The 21486-nt window shown below is 32.7% G+C and overlaps 1 long non-coding RNA gene across 3 annotated transcripts; it reads right to left on the bottom strand.

The window, feature by feature from the left end:
• Positions 1-1566: 1566 nt before the first annotated feature.
• Positions 1567-4560, bottom strand: LOC146914651 (uncharacterized). Of its 3 annotated transcripts, none has more exons than XR_015014335.1 (9): positions 4210-4560; positions 3668-3802; positions 3251-3357; positions 2963-3138; positions 2799-2851; positions 2434-2578; positions 2215-2327; positions 1996-2087; positions 1567-1816 (listed from the first exon to the last, which is right to left on the bottom strand). It is a non-coding gene; the product is annotated as an uncharacterized LOC146914651 (long non-coding RNA). The 3 variants fall into 3 exon arrangements; XR_015014336.1 differs by having other exon boundaries at positions 3015-3138; XR_015014337.1 differs by lacking the exon at positions 2963-3138.
• Between the last annotated feature and the right edge of the window lie 16926 nt (positions 4561-21486).

Genomic DNA, 21486 nt, shown 5'->3' with positions numbered 1-21486 from the left:
GACACTGAAAAGTGAAAACTGAGTGAAAGTTGACGGTCCAAGGAAGGATTTGATTATCTTGAGTGGTTGATGAATGAAATGATGATAATGGTTTGAAATTAATCTCAATATAAGGGTGGTAGTCTTTAAACCGTAAAACTTTTAATAAGAAAATGGTGGATGGAAGTGGCAGTAGTGATTGGGTTTTGGTGGATGAAATAGAACAGAGAAGTATTGGGAAGTTACTATGGAGTATTATTGATTGATTTTAGGTGGATGGTGGCAGAATTAAAGTTAAACGTGAAGAGCCAAGCCGGTAGCCAATTTTTTTTATAAAAAAGCAGATGACGTGGTCCAATTGTAAGGCTTGTGATGAAAGGAGAGTGTTTAAGCGTTTGACGCTAGCACTTCTCATTGAAGATTTCTGAATTACCTGTTAGAACAAACAAGGTAGCGTAGCTGTAATCTTCTAATACTGATTGAAAACAATCAAAGTTAAATATGATAATCTATTATGAAAATGGCTAAATTTATTACTATGATTCCATAACCCATTTAAAAAACTTGACTTATTTTCAATTGGTTGAAAATTCAATCCAAATATATTCTTAACAAGTGAAATGTTTAAGATTCCTTCTTTACCTCTTTCAAAAGGATGAGATAATTTGGTGCTATGACAAGAAAGGCATGTATACTACTAAAAATACGTACCATTAGAGTGTTGATCATATTATTAATAGAAACGAATGACGCGTTAAAGATGATTTGAATAAACGTTGGTCCATACATTCCTAAAAGATTAGGAGAAGCATCCGGGGGAATCTCAAACATTCCAACTAGGTTGGCACCAATGAGAAATCCCCATCCTCTGCTTCCTACCACATAAAATAATATTAAAAATTAGAAAAATATGTGTGTGTGTGTGTGTGTGTGTGTCTGTGTGGTGGGGGTGGGGGAGAAAAGAAAAAAAGAAAGACTAAGGAAAGCAAAACATAGGGATAAAAAGACGGTTCCGAAGAAAATCAGGTAAATTAGTCGACCAGCAAGAGCCCTAAATTGAGTAAAACAATACATTCGTGGCTAACAATCAATAGTGACAAAAGCTCCAAAAGTCTGACTTTGACTTAAAATCATTTCTAAAGGGAAAATCAATTATTGCCCCTACAAGAAATTTGACCTGTAGTGACAGGCTATTGCTCCGTAGCTAAAGGTAGCAAGAACATTTACCCACGGCCACATTGGTCGTGCAGTTTGCTCAACGAATGGCAACGAAATTTTGTCCGTCTGTCATTGCTAGGTGGCCGTCACCATATGTTTTAGACCTTTACCTAAGGATAAACAGTAGGTATTTCTGTGAAATCCAATGAAAATATAAAAGACCTTTACCTACGATCTGACTGTCACTAAAAGTATTATTTTTTAAAAAAAAATTAATTTTTATTCCACCATAAATTCTAAAAATTAAATAATTCATAAATTCTAAAAATTAAATAATTCATAAAATTACCTATAAAATTAGTTTCCACCATAAATTCTAAAAAATAAATACTAAATAAATTGTAGAATATAAAACTGAAGTCGATAAAATCATGTAAAATCAATTCAATAATGAAGAATTATGAATAGCATAAAATAATTATTTGTCTCTCAACATTGATAAGAAGCTGAGAACTCTACATTGTAACTAAACTAAGAAATTAATTTATTCTTCTGTAAACAAAACCAATCAATTCTTCAAAATTCCAAGGTGACTGATCTTGAAGGCCACCATCCAATCACAGCAGGTGGCTTCCCTTGAGCATCACGCAGACGCCAAAATTCTATCTTGACAGAATTCCTACAAATAATGGTAACATGAGAAAATGAATTCAATACCTGATATACACGAGACTGAGTATCAAAGTTTGTACAAAGAAATTAACTTATTGACTAGCAAAGGGGGGGAGGGGATGAAATCCTATACGTATGGTAAGATCTAACTGCAATGCTTAGTTTTCAAAACTTCATTTAACATACATAGGACAAAATGCTGGGTGAAGTCAAATGCAGTTGAAAGCTGTCCACTGCGATCAATCCAATTGATTATTCGTTGCCCTATATATGGCTATCTGCAAAGAGTTAAAAATAAGTGAGCTAAGTGTACAATGCAAAAGAAGTATTGAAAGGGTAATGTGTTCACTTACTTAGTAACCAAAAAGTATTCATTTATTTGATGAATGAGAATTTTAAGCATACCTTGGTTATAGTCCAAAGTAGAACCGTTGTAGTTGCAAGTATCCCAATACTCCCCGACAGATAACAGTGGCTTTGCTCCTTCAATATACTCTTTCACATATTTTGGTGAAAAGCTACAAATGACAGAATTGAAAGGTATAAAACTATAGCTCCTGAAATATATAAAGTAAGAAGCCAAAAGGAAAATACTCAATATTCAAAAGGTGTAGCACATCTTACCCTTTGCATCATCAAAACGAAAATCCTGAAAGCCCACATTATGGCGAAGCCACTGAAGCCATCCTATGATATCCTTTCACACAAAATCTTGAGTATGGTCGATATTAGGAAACCCGTGGAAAATGTCCCCAGTGTTTCGATTAACCTGAAATGAACAACGCAAAGATACAGCAAGAGGAACACAGGATGTGGAATAGCCTTTTGTAACTGTTCTTACTGTTAATAAGAAGGCAAAAAATATAATGTGATGAAGGAAGACTCATATTATCCGTTAGAAGTTCAAGCAGTCCACAGTCTATTAAAATTTATAAGAGAGACCTGTAAGGTATAGTAAGAAGAAAAACAATGTAGTAGTGAGAGCACACCTCTAAAAGAAAACGAGCTCTCCGATAGTATCCCAAATCGGCCCAAATACTTTCTGCACAGAAATCAAAACAAATGCTTACTTTTAAATTTTATAACTTAAATGTGGAACTAAACTAATAATCTTAAGGCAATATACTACACAATAGCATAGTATCAGACTTACATTTGAGAGAGATATCTATTAATAATTGATTAATGTACTAGTAAACTCGTACAATATTTTGAGAGACATGTCTTGTCATTTGTTATTGAAATGAGAGGGAGGGATATCTACTCATTTGTGAGTGAATTGAGACCTCAGGGCAAAAAGGTTATATAGACTATTGAAGTTCTGCAAAACTGTAATGAAGGAGATTTAGTTTAGAATTTAACATCATATGCTATTACTTGTTTTTGATCAAAGGGAAAGAAAAGAATAAACATATTACAAACTAAACCACCTAAAACTGACCTGAATACTTAGCATATTCTGCTTGTTTCAAAATAAGTCTAAAAGTCTTCGCACATATCATTTTTGGATATCTCGGCTTACAAGAAAAAGCCATGTTTCAGCTGCCCCTGAAAATAATTTAAAATAATTAATGAAGCATGTGTAAAATTTACACATTGGCTCGATAAATGTATATTATTGCATCCAAAAATGCAAGTAAAATGAGTGAATCCCCAATTTTTTTCAGGAATTATTTATTGTTGGTACACTATATTATATTTCGAGGTCAATAAGGATAATAAAACCCAAAAATCTCTCGAGGTTTCGTAGCTAGCTATTTATAAACTCAACAGTAATAATTCATGCAAAATCAGTTGCACTACATAATCATACCAAGTATTTTAATCTATTTATCCAAAAGGGTCATAGTCCACTTACGGTTGAGTGCTAAATCTGTATAACAAAGCTGGTTTGCCGTGATACTCGTAGACTACGATAGACACAGAACAACAACCAGAGCTGTTCCAAAAAATCTTTCGAAGACTTGACTTCTATACAAATCTTCTTAGCAACCTGCAATAGAAATGTACAAAGTTATGTGACAAACGATCAAATGATACATAGACAATTGTTTGATGAACGACCATTGGATATTTGAAGACACAATACTGATTCCTCTATACATGTTTGAATTAAAGTCTACGGCCATATACAATCCAAACTAAAGAAGGAACCAGATGAGTGGAACCATGTAGTATACCTATAGGTATGTGAAGACACAATACTGATTCCTTTATACATGTTTGAATTAATGTTAACACAATTCTGCGAAAATCCAGTTCAAAAACACATTCACATTCTAATGTTAACACAATTATGCAAAAAAAGCATATCTCAGTTATACTAATGTTATCACAACACTATACCTAATTACCACATACATATCAAAAATTAAAACAAAGAGAATGAAAATTACTCACAGCGATTGAAAATGATCCAAGCGAGTTCGAAGATCGGCGGTCGATGAAGGCGACGATTGAGATCGATACAGTTTGTGAGATTTGATGATTGATGTAGTTTGTGAGCTTCAGAACGATTAAGAGCAAAATCGATTTGAAGATCTCTAAATCGATTTGAACAAAATATGAAGAACAAAATCGATTTGAAAATCGATACAGTTGGGAATCGATTCAGAGCTTGTTTGAGAAGATTGTGGAGGTGAGATTGATGAGGTTTGTGAGGTTTGAGATCAATGGAGTTTGTGAGATTTGAGATAGATGAAGTGTGAATTTTGAGTTTGATCAAGAAAAAGCGAGAGCGTGTGAATGGCAAGGTTATAAAAAACGGTCCGTTACAGAGAAAAAGGCCGCGACAAAAAGGTAAAGGTAGCGGACGTTACCATTTTTTACCGTTTTTACAGAGAGAACAAAAATCACGGCAAAACGCCGTTACAGCCGCGACGAAACACCGTTACGACCGCAAAGAAAGGCCGTTCATGACAGTAGCCATAGAATCCAGATATTTTTTCAATTGAGATAGATGAAAATCATATTTTTAGTACATATTTGATCATAAATTACATAAGTTATCTCCTTATCTAGTTTAGAACTCTAAATCTTTCTCTAGTTTAAGTTATTTAAGTTACTATCGTTATTTAAGAGTTGTGCAATGTTGTGATTAATTCACACCGCGACAGCCGCAATCTTTATCGCAACACCCATAATGGCCGAAATCGCGAAATCCTACACGCGACCGCGACCTTGACCGCGACCGTTTTTTAAAACCTTGGTGAATGGTATGTGTTTGTGAAAAAAATTTCACTCTATTTGAAATATAACAATAATAATTATATTAATAATATAATAGAAGTGATAAAATAAATAAAATGGTTTTAGTGGCGGTTTTTCATATGTCCGTTGGTAAAAACTACACCGCTTTGGAAAATGGCCGTAGGGACAGGGCACTTTTATTGTAGTGTGCTGAGAACCTTAAAATATGTAAAAATCAATTATGCACCTCTTGAATAAATTTTGCCTCATCTAAAATGAAATCAAACATACATGTAGCATTCGGAGCTCATTTAAGAAAAAAACTTAAATATAAAAAATTATTTGGCAGCAAATCAGTCACTGTTCTTTCTTATTGTCACAATTACCTGATATAATTCTTGTCTTTGTTGGAATGGCACATAATCATAAAACACTCACCATTCAATCAAACGTATGGCAGGAGATGCTCATTGGCACATGATGAGGCTGTATAAAACCTTGCTAAGTTCATTCAATTTTGTTCTTTCACGACAACAACAATCGTTATCACACCAAAAGTACCAAAACCTGCGTAAGGTCATCATCAATATATGTTTCCGAAAGGTTTTTCACATACACATTAGTGAACTTAGGTGAGTCATTTCTTGGCCTTTTCTGGCTACGAATAAAATGCCCCACATAAACTTTCTCTTGGTTGATTCACAATTGAAATAAAACAAATGTGCATCATCACTTCCACGCAATTTGGAGTTTCGATTGTCCCGATCAATTTTGAGACAAATGATAATACCTAAATAGACAATGGATTCTTCATGGTAATATTGATTCGGATTTTTTTATAGTAATGTTACTCTCGAGAATTCAGCATGGTCACATTGATTGAATCACGGAAATCTTGTGTGTAAAATTTCCTCGGCTTCAATTTCTTTTTCATTTTTCTGCAGTATTTCATTTCTGTGATTTTTCTACATATGTGCTTTATTGCTGCGTTATAAATTTTATGTCTTTTTATGTGCTATTTTTCTGTTGCACTCAGAATGTTCACAATAATTTATTTTGCATTTACAACTATTTTAACCACGTTCGAATAACATTCACAAAATATGAGAAATTTTTATACAAAAAGTACCATTTGGATATGTATAATCTAAACAATTCGAACTCATTTTGACTAAATCGAAAAAATCAATCCAAACACATGAAATATTGAAGATTCCTTTGTTTCATCTCTTTCAAAAGGATGAGATGATCTGGTCCATTGATAAGAAAGCATGAAAAAAATATAAGTTAAAAACTACACAATGACATTAAAAAAAAAAAAAAAAAAAAGACGAGTTGATGGTTATCGGAGTAAACTTTGGACTACACATTCATCAGGTAAAGCATTTTATATTCAATCCAAGTCATCAGAACTGTAAATTTCATTATTTCATGTATTCCTTTTATACATTTGGAAAATGTTCAATTTAAAGCCTAATTTACTTTTCATAGCAGGCTAAGAAAAAAGGAACAAAATATGAGAAACAAATAGTTAAATAGCAATGATGAATTTTGCATATAGAAAATATTCAGTGATATTTTACTAATTAACAAAAACCAACAATAAATTACATACGTGTGAACAAAAAGAATAGATTCACATAAAAAAAAAACTGAGCTTATGAGAAGTTGAACCAGTACAACCATAGCAATTACAAAGGTGACGAAGAGTTTTTTTCTAATCAATATATTTCCATATACTAGTCATGGTATAATTGTGTCCGAATTAATCAAGGAAATCATAGTTGTTGCGTTATATAAAATAAGGCTGATGAACGACCAATCTGAGATATCCAGAGTGAGCTAACCATAAACTATAAAGCCAATCAGTTCCATTAATCTATGAGATATTCCTGTAGGGAGCAGCTTCAATATCCTTATGTTTCTTGCCATATGGTCAGAGATGCATCTAGATGCGACAAGTTAGCCACTACATTACTGCTATTGGACCCAAATTTGGATAAGTTATTGGGAGCCACATCAGACAAACGTGAAATAACATTCGGGGGTGTTAAAGTAGATTGACTGCTAACATTCCCAAACTAGTGACAGGTATGTTAGGAGTGGCTGAACTGCCTGCACTGTCAGGCCGGCGTCCCAATTGTAGATCAGACCGATAGTTTGGCGGTCTTTGCCAGTGTGAGACGAGAGCATACGAGGAAGAAGTTGATCAAAGGTTACTAGGTGCTGTCTGACTTGGATATTGAGGTGAAAAAGATCTTGAGCGTCTTGAAGAACAGAGATGTGGTGTTCAACACCTTGAATATCCTTAAGGTAATGCTACAGCTAGTAATAAAAATGGCACCAATAATACTGATTTGAATGATGATGATGATATAGAGATTAATCAAGGAAATTACACTCGGTGGAGACTGCAGATCGAAATTTAGGGGAGGTTAAAAAATAGACAAATCAAATTAATGAATAGATGCATCTACGTTTAAATTTGAAACAGAATGAAATTAATCAAATTAGAGAAACAAATTGAAGAATTATCATACCTATAGTCATGCCATCTACGTCTGATGGCAGCTTAAAGTTAAAACTTTGAACCCTCCCTTTCTTCCTCTGATATATAATATACTATAATAAATTTAAGGGAAATGCTAATAAGTGCCCTAAGAGCACTTAATAAGAAACTTAAAGCAACTTTATCTTGGAAATTGTGCAATCAACTAATTGAAATAGTAAAAAGCAATTTTTTTTACATGAAATTTCACAATTATTTCCTTTTTTGATTCCTTAACCATTGCCCTAAGGGCATTGGTTAGCAAAACCCTAAATTTAATAATATAATAATTTTTCCTTCAAAAAAAAAAATTAATATTATAATTTTTGACACATAATATATTTATAATATAATGAGACTAAAGATGCTTTTTTTTGCTCATATCTTTGTTTTATTTGTTTTGTTTATATTCTAAAAGTTTTAAAAATATTTGTTCTATTTGATTTTCAGGTAAATATTTGGAATAAAAATAATTATCAATAAGGTTTGTTTATATTTTATTTAGTTATCAAATATTCAAAAACTTCAAAAAGATTCCTTTAAAAATAAAAAAAATAACTTCAAAAACATTTTTGTGATATTTTAGTTAGTTTTTATTTTTCCATCGTATTTTTGTTTTGGTTGTATCCTAAAAATTTCTAAAATGATTTTGCTTAGTTCTTCTTTTAAGTCAAATATAGTTAAATATTATGTTGTTCTCTTTTAGTCAAATATTCTAAAAATTAAAAATGTTCTCAAATATATGTTTTGTTTTTATTTCTCGGTCAAATGTTCTCAAAACCCCCAAAAAAAAAATTAGTTTTATCATATTAAAAAAAACAAAAACAATTACCCTTTTTCACTTTTAGATTAACCAGTGCTACTAAGGTATTTTATTTGTTGCGTATTCCAAGTTATGTCTAGTAAAACTTCGTGCTATGCATCCATATAATTGTTACCCTTAGCATCCGGTGTGAGATGATCGGTCTCACTTCTATGGAGGAGCAATCAAGGAAGTTTTGTTGTAAGAAAACATTGAGGCGTTGATATAAATTCAAGGAGATGTAAACCGGAACACTGGAGAAATTATCAAGGTCCTTGAAACAAATCTTGGACAACTCGCAACACAGGTAGCTAACTTGGCTAGAGATGGATTTTTAGGTAATATACTTGATAACCCCAACAATTAGAGTTTTAATACTATTGAGTTGAGAGTTAAAACAGTCCCCACACCATTGAGTTCTAAGAACACAGAAAAGAAGGTGTCAGATGAAGTAGTCAAAATAGAAGTAGTTTGGGAAGAAGTTGGAAATGAGTGCGAATTTGAGAACAGGGAGAAACGGTATTGGAACTTATCGATATATACTTCGTTTTCAGGATAACCAAACATCAACTACGAGATAATGATAAACCTCAAGTACTTCCATACTATCTGAAGCTTCCTTATTTACCTTTGATAATGATTGAGGGAAATATAAATGAGAATAAAGTAGAAAACAAAAAAGAAGCTTCCTAATGTTGTTCCACCCTATGCCAAAATTCTACACCCTCGGGAAGTAAAGAAGAAAAATACAGATTACCCTTCCTTTTATCGATATGTTAGATCATAGCCCCGTTAACAACAAGTTCATGAAGGGGTTTCTCTCAAAACTGCAAGAAAATGAAATTGTGATGCTCATGGAAAGATGATATTTTGTTCTTGTTGTTTTTGGATTTCCAAACTGTTAAATTTGAATTTCCAAATTCTATCATCTACCGAAGTTGTTACTAGGTTGAGTCACGACCAGGTCGCTCTCTTTAAGACGTTTCGTGGCACTACCCAAAGTTGTGCAAGGTAGACTATCAACCACGCCGCCTCCAGGATAAAACAAGCCCAGCTACAACTGTTCGATTAACTACTGCACTGTAGAAAAATCGTTCGAGAATTACACCCTCAAAATATGGCTCAATCGTTTGATCGAAGCCACTCGATACGGTACGTAACCGCTCTATTCGAAACCGTTCAAATTAATATGGTATTATTACCATTCTATTATGGTGCTGAGACCACTCAAATATGGTGTTACCACCATTCTAACTTCTCCAAAACATGAATATGGCACTACGACCACTCAAATATGGTGATACCACCATTTCTCCTTAAAATAATATATATATACTGTTAAGATCATTTTTTAATATGATCTTAATAGTACTCTATATTCCGAAGAATCATATATTATCGAAGGGACTATGAACTTAAGACCAAGGGACTATGGTCTTAAGAACACTCTTAATACTTAAGGGACAGAAAGGAGTAGAAGCAGAAGAAACTTGTTAAAAACAAGTCGGAGGGAGAAGAGAGGAAAAAACACAGGAAGCATCGACTGTGAATTTTCAGTGTAAAGAATCAAATGGGGCGAGCTCTCCTTTTATAGGGAGAGTTTGTAACAAAAAACGAATGACTTGGGGATTAAGTCTGCTTAATCCTTAAGCAAACGCGTTTTGTTTCTTAATTGGATATATCCGAAAGTTTCTGGATATGCTTTTGGATCGGGTCAGATCGTAACAAATTTATTTGTTACGCGTAGCGCTTACGGATAATGATTAAATTAATTAATTAATTAATTTAACATTTTCAAGTGACAAAAAAAATATATATCAATTTTTTTTAAGCGTTCACCCGTTCACAAAATTGGGTACCCTAAGGGCACACCCTTGGAGGTCACTTTTCCCATATATAAACACTTACTAGTTGGGGTGACCCTTCAATGTGGGACATTTTTAAGTCACACCCACACACTAGTTTTTTCATAGTGTTTTTCTTTCCAATTTTCTTCACTAGAATTAACTAGTGTTCCAACAATCCCCCACTTGACTTCAAAATGGTTTCGAGAAATAACGTAAAACGTTTCCATAAGATTTGCTAATATACAAAGGTGTCGCCAACAACTTGAACCTTAGCATAGTGGAAGATATTCTGATTTAACAAGAGTTGCTTACAGCATTGAACTCTATCTCAGACATAGAATCCACACACAAACCTTTTCATAGGTGTATTCTAAAAGCCCGTGCGTTTTAAGGCCCTGCACGTGTATCCCGGTTTTAACGAATGCTCTAGGAATTCTGCCTCGAAATTCCATAGGACTGGCCTAAGTCCCACATTCGTATAGGTGAGTCTATCAAGGGTACTCCTGTAGCTGTGTACCCCACTCAACATAGAGTATAGATCTCATTAAGAGTTACTATTACCTCATCCTTCTTTCGCCGCAGGATCATGCTTTCTATATTCTTTCTCTCATAGCATGTTCTACCACTTCATGACTTGTTTTTACCCATTGAACCTATTTCTTGGGATCTCCAGTCATGTAGGTTGGGTTACCATCACTTGTGGGCTATAGGCATTAGTCCCATCCTACTGGATGTTTCTTGGACTTTCTCTCTATTAAGTCTTTTCGTCAAAGGATCAGCTAAGTTTTCATTCGTACGTACAAAATCAACTCTAACCGCTCCATTTAGAGATACACTCTCTAATCGTGCTATGTTTTCGCCTTATCTGTCGTCTCTTACCATTGTAATAACGATTCTTAATCTTTGTAATAGCCGCGGTACTATCACAATGAATTAACACAGCAGGTAACGGTTTTTCCCATAGAGGGATTTCAGCTAGCAAGGATCTTAGCCAACTTGCTTCTTCACTAGTTTTCTCTAGTGTTCTCATCTCAGATTCATTCCATAGTGGACTGAGTCAATATCATTTGTTTTAACAAACAACTCCTCTAGTGATGCTCAACGTGCAAACACTAGTCGCTAAATATTCATCTGAAAGATGTTCTATTTTTATATCTTGTACCATTTAAGTACAATATGTTACTCCTAGTGAAGTAATCTTAGAGTCATAGTCTTCTTAAGACACCTCATAGCATGACAATGCTTCTCATCCGTCTACTAGTAAACTTGCACAAGAGTTTCACGACATCGACAATGTCGGATCTAATACATTCAGTGGCATACCTAAGTGCTGCCAATGATGCTCGTATATTCTGTTTTTCTAAATCCATCTCAAGTGTTCTTACACTTGGATCATAATATGTGATTGCAAGTTGACGGTGAAATAATTACATTTCTTTAAGATATTCTCAACTTGTGAGATTTATCAAAAAAGTTATCTTTTCTGATCTAGTAATCTTGAAACCAAGAATTACTTCAATTTTTTGTTTAGGTCTTTCTTATCAATGTTGTTGATAAACAATGATTTCACATAATTCATAACATGAATCTTTAAATCAAATATGAGCAAGTCGTCTTCATAGAGACATATGATCGTGCAAATATTATTTGTCACTTTCATTCACTTTATACTCATTCGATAACATTAGAATGTCAAATTTTTCCATGCCATTCCTCAGGAGTTTATTTTAGACCATTCAAATAATTATCTAACTTACAGACCTTGTTTTCTTGTCCATGAATTGCAAAATTTTTTAGGTTGTTCCATATAGACTTGTTCTTCTAGTTCACCATAAAAAGGCAACTTTCACATCCTTTTGGAGTACTATCGAGTTATAAACGGCGGCTAAAGGGACTAGTACTCTTATGGATATGATTTTAGTGACTGGTGAATGAATGTCGAAGAAGTCTATATTTTTCTCTTTGTCTAAAACCTTTGACTACAAGGAAAGCCTTGTATTCATCAACCGTACCATCAGGTTTTAGTTCCTTTTTTTTTTTCTTCAAAAAATCAAATACAACCGATTGGTTTTGCAACTATGAGACAAGTCAACCAAGTTTCATGTTTTGTTAGACTCTAGAAAATTCATTTCATCGTTTATTGCTTTTGCCATAATTCAGCATCCAATGAGGATATAACTTCTTTAAGGCTTAATGAATCTTCTTCCAATGTATAAACCAAGTTCATACTCTTTAACAATTTTAGCTTTCTTACCTCATTGAGGTTCTATAACATCTTGTATGATGTTTTCATAACTATTTCTAATTACATGAATGTGATTAGATATAGTGCCCCCACTAGTTCTTAATTTTTTAAAGGGAAATTTATTTTGCCCCCACTAATGTCGTGCTCCCATTAGAGCCCCCACTAGTGCCCCCACTATTCTTTAGTTAAAGGGGTAAATATTTACATAGAATTCGACATCTTTTAAATTCTATGATCACTTTAACATTTAGGTCATAAAACCTATATGTTTCGTTATTTATCGCATACCCGATGAATACACATTCATAGGCTCTACTAGTGAGTTCAACTCTCTTGGGGTCCAGGATCTTAATATAGTCCAGACAATCCCAAGTTCAAAAAATAAGACAAGTTGGATTGTCTTTTCTTCAAAAATTTCTCAATTAGAATTTTTGTTCTTAGACTTGGGTACTCTATAAATTTCAATTTTCGTTATAAAAAATTGAACATTCAAGCATATCAATTTTATTTTTCCAAAGTTCACAGTCATCAATAAATATGATAAAAATATTATTTTATCATTTCTAATTTATGTGTCATCAAATTAACACATATCATTATGTTTAGAGATTCATATCCTCTAAATTCTAATTTATATGAACTTTTGATTCATATATCTTGACTGCAATAAATAAAATTGTTTAATTATATAACTTCGGAATTAAGTCCAAGTTACTCAAGTTTAAAAATTAAACACTTGTTCGTGATCAATTTTGATATGTCAAATATTAAAATCACACAACTAATAACATAGAAGGAGAATTTAATTTTTAACATACCATCAAAGTGCAATCTTTTTCCACAAGAGTGCATGGTACACAAGTCTCTCTTTAAGTCTGAGTCAACTCAGTCTTATTCAATAGAAATCTGAAATTCAGATTCTTTCTTAAACATACATAGAATTTCACAATTCCATTTATTTTCCTTATTGCATATTTACAAGTTTGGATTATGTAAAGCGATCGATGCATATGTTTATCAATTCTTGTTAAAGATTTGAAAACCAGTACGTGATATCAATGTTTAACAAAACACTTTTAGAATTCACCACAACAAAATAACAACCTTGCATTATTTTATTTTCCGCTCCAAACAATTTTTTATGTTTTGTAACAAACTAAACTTGTTTGGTTCTGTAACAAATAATTTGTTTTGTAACAAATTATTGTTTTCATCAAATAAATTTTAGTAACTAATAATTTGTTTTGTAACAAATTATTGTTTTCATCAAATAAATTTTTAGTGTTGTTGATTGAAACAACAATCACTTCATCGTTTCATTCGAAAGATGTAAATCTATAGCTTGATTTATCCTTAATGTATTTAGGGACAACTTAACCTCAATATGTAACTTCTTCGGTAGACATAGCATATAGAAACGTCTTAAAATTGTTGTTTTTGGATTTCCAAACTGTTAAATTTGAATTTCCAAATTCTATCATCTACCGAAGTTGTTACTAGGTTGAGTCACGACCAGGTCGCTCTCTTTAAGACGTTTCGTGGCACTACCCAAAGTTGTGCAAGGTAGACTATCAACCACGCCGCCTCCAGGATAAAACAAGCCCAGCTACAACTGTTCGATTAACTACTGCACTGTAGAAAAATCGTTCGAGAATTACACCCTCAAAATATGGCTCAATCGTTTGATCGAAGCCACTCGATACGGTACGTAACCGCTCTATTCGAAACCGTTCAAATTAATATGGTATTATTACCATTCTATTATGGTGCTGAGACCACTCAAATATGGTGTTACCACCATTCTAACTTCTCCAAAACATGAATATGGCACTACGACCACTCAAATATGGTGATACCACCATTTCTCCTTAAAATAATATATATATATACTGTTAAGATCATTTTTTAATATGATCTTAATAGTACTCTATATTCCGAAGAATCATATATTATCGAAGGGACTATGAACTTAAGACCAAGGGACTATGGTCTTAAGAACACTCTTAATACTTAAGGGACAGAAAGGAGTAGAAGCAGAAGAAACTTGTTAAAAACAAGTCGGAGGGAGAAGAGAGGAAAAAACACAGGAAGCATCGACTGTGAATTTTCAGTGTAAAGAATCAAATGGGGCGAGCTCTCCTTTTATAGGGAGAGTTTGTAACAAAAAACGAATGACTTGGGGATTAAGTCTGCTTAATCCTTAAGCAAACGCGTTTTGTTTCTTAATTGGATATATCCGAAAGTTTCTGGATATGCTTTTGGATCGGGTCAGATCGTAACAAATTTATTTGTTACGCGTAGCGCTTACGGATAATGATTAAATTAATTAATTAATTAATTTAACATTTTCAAGTGACAAAAAAAATATATATCAATTTTTTTTAAGCGTTCACCCGTTCACAAAATTGGGTACCCTAAGGGCACACCCTTGGAGGTCACTTTTCCCATATATAAACACTTACTAGTTGGGGTGACCCTTCAATGTGGGACATTTTTAAGTCACACCCACACACTAGTTTTTTCATAGTGTTTTTCTTTCCAATTTTCTTCACTAGAATTAACTAGTGTTCCAACAGTTCTACTCAAGAAGTTGCCATAAAAGAGGAAAGATCTTGGACACACACACATAGACGAAGAAATTGAAAAGGAAAACAAGGTTGAGGAAGAAAAAAAGGAATGTCCAAAGAAAGTAAAAAATAAGAGTAGTAAGGTTTTCGAAACACTCATTGATAAGATGTAAATCAGCATCTCTTTGGCAGAAGCTCTTCAAAAGTATTAATTGAGAACAATGACTGATTAAACAGAGAATATGATTTCTAAATTGATTAAGCATATATAGAAGTTCTTTCAAAATGACGAATCATGTTTTCAAACTAGTTATTGTCATACCAAGACTGCTTTTGAAGATAATCAATTATGTTCTAATCCACTCGAAGAACTTTGGTAAGAACTTTTTACGAAATAGGCGGATTAGATTTGAACAAAGCAATTGCAATTGTGAACTTCTTCAGGTTTAACAAGTGCATGGTCTTTACAAAAAATTTCCATTCACAAATACCGCAAATTACCAAATCATACTATGATTTTCTACTTTTACTATTATTTTTGCAAATTTTATTCCGTGTTTAAATAAACATAGGCTATATTGGTGTGCTTTTTGAACCTGAGTTTTTTAAAGACATTTTCAGATCTGTGAATGGCTTCTTCTCTATGTATTTGGAATACTTTCAAATACAATTTATTATATTAATTTGCAATGACGATAGTATATATTTTCTTTATATTTTTCAAAATTGTGGCTAGAGATCTAATTAGAGAAGAAGCAAGGAGAGGAAATCTAACTTAGAAAAGGTTGACTAATCCAATGATTGATATGGAATCATTCTACTCTTTCTTCATGCGTCCACTCTTGTTGCCCACTCGGACATTGAAACCAATTGTTACTTCAGCAGAAATGTAATGACAATGTCTTGTTGTTAAGAAAAGACAATGAGCAAACAATGAGCAAAACAAGACCAGAAAGAAGATCCGTGAAACATTTCTTCACAAAATAACTACCATACATAGCAGTTGTAAAAACGGAAAACTAAAATATGAAAAATATGGCTTCGCCCTAGTTTGATAACTACCATACATAGCAGTTGTAAAAACGGAAAACAAAAATATGAAAAATATGGCTTCGGAAAACAAAAATATGGCTTCGCCCTACTAGTTTGAACTGGAGACCTTTAGTGTGTTAGACTGACGTGATAACCAACTACACCACTAAACCATCTTACTGAAATTATTCATAAAACATTACATGTACTAAATAGCTTAAAACAATTTTTTTGTTATCAATCAATTAATTAAGTTTCAGTTTGCAAAAGGAATTTATATAATGGTGTGATATTACTTGCATAAAAGAACAAGCTTGTTAATTTATTTTGAAAATACTATAGGTCTTTTTTGTTTTATATGTATGTCTTTGTGTACATGAGTATAAATGTCAAGAAAATTACTCCTATGGAAATGCAGTTGAGACGTGAGAAGAAGCAATGTTATTATTGCGATGAGACAAGAACTACTTAGTTTTTCGGGTAGAGGAAGACGAGTCACATACTCTAGATCTCGGGCCTTGTGATAACTCATCATTTACCCTTAAAGGATCTCTCATGGTAAGGGTAGCCTGCAGGTCTAGTAATTTCTTACAGCCAAGGATAACTCAGAGCTTCAAGCTTCTTTTCAATCTGCAAGATTTCAAGTGTTTGTGCAAGGTCATGTGTTGCACTTTCAAGTTTATATGCTTCCCATTTTAGGTTCTGACATGCTATTGGGTTCTAAGTCCAAAGGAAGACTTAAAATGTTGAGTTATGATTATTTGCAAAAAGTTTCTGCCACCATAGAGAATGAATTAACACGTACGCATCCTATTTGATTTGAGTATAGCTCTAAATGCCATCATATTTACCTGAAAGGTATAATCCTTATTTAAGTGTAGGAAAGTTTATAGAACAATTTTTCATGTTTACTTTTTTACTTTTGTAGAAGTTATAACTATTCTATGTATTTATTTGATCATTAAGGTTGCAGTTGCTTTGTAGGTTACACTATCTGATGAATATTTCATCAAGAGGAAACTATATCCAAATGTTGACTTCTACTCTCGATTAATTTATATTCAACCTATGATTGCATTTAGTTACTTTGACTAGGAAAGATCAAATATGTTGCTTCTCTCAAAAAGATCGAAATAGAAGCTACTCCCTCCGGTCACTATTATAAGCAAAAATCAACTTTTTAAGTTCATTCATTAAATGATGTATTTGGTCTATGTTATTGACCAAATACATCATTTAATGAATGAACCTAAAAAGTTGATTTTTGCTTATAATAGTGACCGGAGGGAGTATATCCTAATGTTGACTTCTACTCGATGAAAATTTCGAGATTTTCAGAGAACATGAATCAAATAAGAGATCTTTCATTTCTTACATCGAGAAAATATCATTATGGGTTCCCAAAACAACATTGTTGCTCCTGTTATATATGTGCAAGGTTTATCCTTGAGAGAGACTGAAACGAAAAGTTGACATATTTATAGGGACTAAAAACATATTTAACCCTAAAATTAATTTAATAATACAAACGGCTCTAGATAATTTATTTCATTAAAAAAATTAATTAATTAAGATTTAAATTAATATTAATTAACCACAAACGGAGGATATATACATGGGAACAACTATTTATGTGTGTTACTTCTCCTTTCAAATAAAAAACTATTCATGTGTGTTACTCAAAAGAAAACAATATTTATGCGTGAAAAAAAAGGAATGTCAGTAAAATAAAAAAGTAACAAGAATAATAAAACTAAGGGTCTAGTTAATGAGTGTTCCTGGGGCATTTTTTAAGCATTCTAAAAGAAGAAATTATTCCATGTAAAAGTCAAAAATTTCAATTTACAATGCATTGATTACATTAATTTAAAAAAAAAAATCACCTTTTAAGGGAGGTCTTAAAGAGAACTGAAAGCACTCATTAACATTTTCCTAAAACTAATTTAGAAAATAAACAAAAATGAGGAAAGGGTGAGATAAGGGTACGTAAAAGTAAAAAAAAAAAAAAAAAGGTAGTGTTCCCCATAACACTTCGCACATCAATGAAGAAAGGTAAAAGTGGTGGGTCCCACGATAATCTTTTCTCTCTTCATTGTTTCTTAGCATACCAAACATGAGAAGTTTGATCTCTCTCAGCATTTTCTCTCACCCATATTTCACTGCAACCAAACATAGTGTAAAGGAAGATAGATTATTGACATAATCCTTATTGCAAATGAGGTGGATGCCGAAGCGTAAAAATGAATTTTTCAGTGTTACGGAGAAAGTAGGCTATAGAGTGTGTATCAACGACAACGACTTAAGTGCGACTTAGGAGTGTTATGGAGTATGGTAAAAATGAATTTTCTAGTGTTATGGAAAAAGTAGGCTATATGCTGTATATCAACGACAATAACTTAGGTGCGACGACTTAAGTACTTCAGCTTGTTTGTTTTCAAGGTACAAAGTGGAAATTTGCGCAAGTGATACTATTTTCATGGCAGATGAGAGTTGGGCTAATGTTAGAGCAATTAAAGTTATCTTATCCTTTTTGATGTGCCCGTCTTCCTGATAATAATAAGAGTAGTTATTATTTATAAATTACAATCTAATATAAAAAAAACATACACATGATGCATTTTATTATTTATAAATTTTCACAAAAAACAAGGGACTCATTATCGTCGCCTTTATCATTAATTATATCTTTATTATTTATCATGTTCTTACATATTTTTAATCTACCACTTTGTAATTTTTAATATCAACTATTTCAACTCACTAAAAATAAACTATTTCAACTAGCGAAAATACGGACATTCACGTGCTCATTTTTCCACTCTTTCTATTGCACTAACGTTTGAAAATTATGAACGGTGTTTTTTTTTGTAAGATTATGACTTTGATTAAAAATATAAATATAAACGTTTCTTGCTTTCAAATTATAACAAACCAAACTAACTATGATTATCTATCTCAATGACACCAACAATATAACAAAAAAAATATAATCTAAATTCTTTTTTTTAATGACACGGCAACAACAATCTTTATTAGAGAAAAAATTATTTAAGAGTATAATTGGGATAATGAAAAAGTAACTATAGATATGCTGGTCTAGTTTGTTAAATTTTTTAAAGAATGAAAAAGTAATATAGATATGCCGTCTAATTTGTTACTCTTTTTAAAGGATAGAGGTAAAAAATCCGGACATATATGTACTCTTTTTTTGAATACTCTTATCATGTTTATTACACTTTCATTTTAATGTTTGAATTTAATCTTATCTATTTATTATATATTGTATTGCAATGAAAGTTGAGGGTAATTTTGTAAAAAGAAAAAACCAATCAAGCCAAAACATGCTATTTTCTTTATATACAACTAGCGGAAAGACGAGAACTATCGTGCCCGTCTGTACGCTCTTTCTACTGCGCTAACGTATGTGATTATTTTATTATGTTTGTTTGTATAATTTTGATTAAATTTTTAAAATTTTTAAATATTAATGGAAATTATTAATATATTGATTTATAAACAAAATATTGTCAAGTTATATAACAATTATTTATGAACTCAACATATTTTAGTTTGTCTGCATATAAAACAATGAAAAAATAATGATCTTGATCGTACCTGATCAGAAGGAGACTGCCGGTGCTTTGAATGTGGTGGTGGAATACGTCAGAATGCTTTTTGGAGCGGATGGGGGGTGTGTACCTGCAGGCACTCCGACGCTCAAGTCAGGAGAGATCAGAGAGTGAGAGTTTTAGAGGAAGAAAGAGTTCTACCTTGGGGACTGCGGCGAGTCCCCTATTTATAGAGGTGGAGAGCTGCAGAGCCGTTGAGGAGGCACACCTGGCTCTGGCGGTTACGAAATCGTGGGAAGTGTAACCGCCAGAGATTTTATTGCGGGAACGTGCACAACGTGCAAGAGAGACGTTGGGGTTCGTTTGAACCGGTCTCTTTGCTTCGTGCACCCCCTTCAGGCGAGGGGTTATGTTGTGAGCAATAATGCCAAACGTGGAGTTTGGGCTTTGAATGATATTGGGCCTAAGTAAATGGGCCGAGAATCCTTTTGTCCGGTCCAGAACATATCTTTTATTGTTTATTCTAATAGTAATTAGTAACATCATAACATAAATGTATAAATGACATTTTATGTAAAAGAAACATTGTTATGATTGCGATAAAAGAATATCTTTAAAAACTACATTTTTCGTAAAGTCTCCATCTTCTCCTTCTATTTTCCCTTCATTAATGAGAGCTTTTGTTGAATTTTGAGAAATTCCTCTCGATAAAGCTACATATAATTGACTATGGCTGAAAACATGTCGTGGAAGATAGATTCCGACATTGGGATTGGTATGCCCTTTAACATTAATTTTTGCTCACATTTGTTACTAATATTTTTTTAGGGGATTTAAAGTTCAATCTTTAAAATAATATTTTGCTCACATTTGTTACTAATATTTTTTTCCAGAAGATTTAAAGTTCAATCTTTAACATTATTTTTTGCTCACGTTTGTTACTAATATTTTTTTTAGAGTATTTAAAGTTCAATCTTTACCATTATTTTTTTCTCACGTTTGTTACTAATCTTTTTTTTAGACGATTTAAAGTACAATCTTTAACATTATTTTTTGCTCACGTTTGTTACTAATCTTTTTTAAGAGAATTTATAGTCCAATCTTCAACAATATCTTTTGCTCACGTCTATTACTAATATTTTTTTAGAGGATTTAAATTCCAATATTATTTTTTGTTGGATATTTGTATGTTGGCTTCACTTTTGCGTAAAACAAATATTCACTTCAGATGTGGAACACAATGTTCCAACATCAAGAGTTGTTCTGTACGGTCTGGGCTTGACCTATGTTTACGCACGCGCCTGCTTGATTGAAGGAATCCACACCAGCATGTGTTGGTATGAACCGTGTGCAATTATGAAGAGATCAGAACATATGTGATTTCTTAAGGAATTGTTGAAATGACTTAGGAAAGTATTTTTAATGTGACTTTTAATAAGCCTATTTTATAGGAGTTTCTCTATCCGTCCATATTGTTTAATGAAGAAGTCACTAATCCGATCTGAAGCATGATTGTAGGAATGACACGCCTTACTTCAGTATATAAAGGAGGCTGCAAGACCTGAAGATATCATTCAAGACATTGGTTTACAAATAGAGTTTTTGTTTAGGTTTTGAGTCTTATATATTGTGAGCCTTTCGTGTATCATCTTGATACATGTTTAGGACTGTGCTTTGAATTGTAATACTGTGCACTACTCCGAAGCTTTTAAGCAAGGAGCTAGGTAGATTGTGAACTGCATCTAAGCTTTTAAGCAAGATTGCAAGTTGTTATTTTTGAGGGTAACCTCATTTAATTTGTGTCTGTAATTTGGAATCACAGGGGATTGTGATCTGTTGTAAGGGAGTGAGATGGGATCTCAGATTTAGGAGTTCCTA

This window comes from Medicago sativa, chromosome 6 (genome assembly GCF_051527215.1).
Source record: "Medicago sativa cultivar Bolivia chromosome 6, Bolivia_mono, whole genome shotgun sequence".
NCBI lineage: Eukaryota > Viridiplantae > Streptophyta > Magnoliopsida > Fabales > Fabaceae > Medicago > Medicago sativa.
The sequence above is the reverse complement of the archived record's forward strand: the minus strand, read 5'-3'. Positions and strand labels throughout refer to the sequence as shown.